At 40.6% G+C, this 1,338-nt stretch overlaps 1 protein-coding gene across 1 annotated transcript in view; it reads left to right on the top strand.

Annotated features, from left to right (window-relative positions):
- gldc (glycine dehydrogenase (decarboxylating)) overlaps positions 1-1,338 on the top strand; it is a gene marked incomplete at its 5' end in the record, with an annotated part of 21,343 nt that overhangs the window by 2,270 nt on the left and 17,735 nt on the right.

The raw sequence follows: 1,338 nt of genomic DNA, 5'->3' as shown, positions 1-1,338 counted from the left end.
GGATCAGAGATTCCCGCAACAACTCTGAAACTACTTTTAGAAATAAATATAAAAAATTTAAGTGATGATGTCATCAGTCATAATTCATACAATATGTGATTTATGCTTAATTTATGCATGARTCGTGATGGTTTTAATGCAGGAATTATTGTGAATTACTTTTGTCCACTATTTGCAACCAGTCACTATTATTTAATGTTTTTGTGTTGAGAAAATAATTTTGTGAGTTGACTGCTCTTGTTAGACGGGGAACTCGTTTATTTGATTCTATGACATCAGACTGCAATAAGAACTGGACATTTTAAGAGGGTCCTAAGCACTCGGGACCTTTGAGGCTCTCTGTATGACCCCGTCACTGACCTGGCCTTGTGCCGACTCCCCCTGACTCTGTCAGCTTTAATAATGCAGCGAACCATGCTGAAGGAATAAACTGGAAGCTGTGCTGGTTTTCTGCTTGTTCAGCTCTGAAGGGCTTTGCTTTGCAAAGCCAGAGAGGGATTCTCTCTCTAACAATGGAGCTCCTGGATGGTACTGAATCAGGCTTTTTTTTTTTTACTTCCCAGCACAACTTTGGGACCATGGGAAAAGAGTTYCTCCAAGTAAAACCAAAACCAAAGTAGTCCTCCTTGTTTAAAACYGAATTACTGACAAGATTTCAGATAAACTTTTATGTATTTTGTGGAACTGAATGTTCCCCATTCAGATTTTGGATAAAGCTGTAAATCTCCACTTGTACACCGACTATGGACCCTCTCACCACCGGGGGGCTGAGGTACCTTTTCTTTTCCAAAAACACGAGTAGTGAGGGCCCGCAGAGCAGACGGGCGGTATTGTCCATTCCTCGGAGTTGCTAGGCAGCCAGGAAGTYCAGAGGAATCCAAGGCTGGTCGTGAACCGACAGAAACTTCCCAACAGCATCGGACAATAAAGCTAAACGTCAGGATAGAAGCCGTATGGGTTTGGTCTTTGTGGGAGAKGGGGGTTGGTGTGTGTGCAAGATGGAATAAAATGTGTCACGGTGAGCATGAATAAAACATGGGTTTGGCAGCAAAATGCCTGCCTAAGCTCCTTACTGATGCATTATTTACTTAACGTTCTCAAACATGGAAAACATGACCTCGTTTTTCTGGATCGTCACAGATTTTAGGAATGCAGCTACCAGAGTTTTCAAATACCTGTTAATTTATTAGTTTAAGCAAGAAAATGGCGATTTTTATCACAAGATCCCAGAGTCGAAGGTTGTCTTGTGATTTATTTTATTTGTGTTTTTCTAATGTAGATCTCTTCAGCTTCTTATCAAATATTATATTTTGAAATCTGATTCAGCATCCTGTTTGT

Source organism: Austrofundulus limnaeus, unplaced genomic scaffold, assembly GCF_001266775.1.
Source record: "Austrofundulus limnaeus strain Quisiro unplaced genomic scaffold, Austrofundulus_limnaeus-1.0 Scaffold413, whole genome shotgun sequence".
NCBI classification, from domain to species: domain Eukaryota; kingdom Metazoa; phylum Chordata; class Actinopteri; order Cyprinodontiformes; family Rivulidae; genus Austrofundulus; species Austrofundulus limnaeus.
Note: the sequence above shows the minus strand (reverse complement) of the source record. Positions and strands in the feature narration are given on the sequence as shown.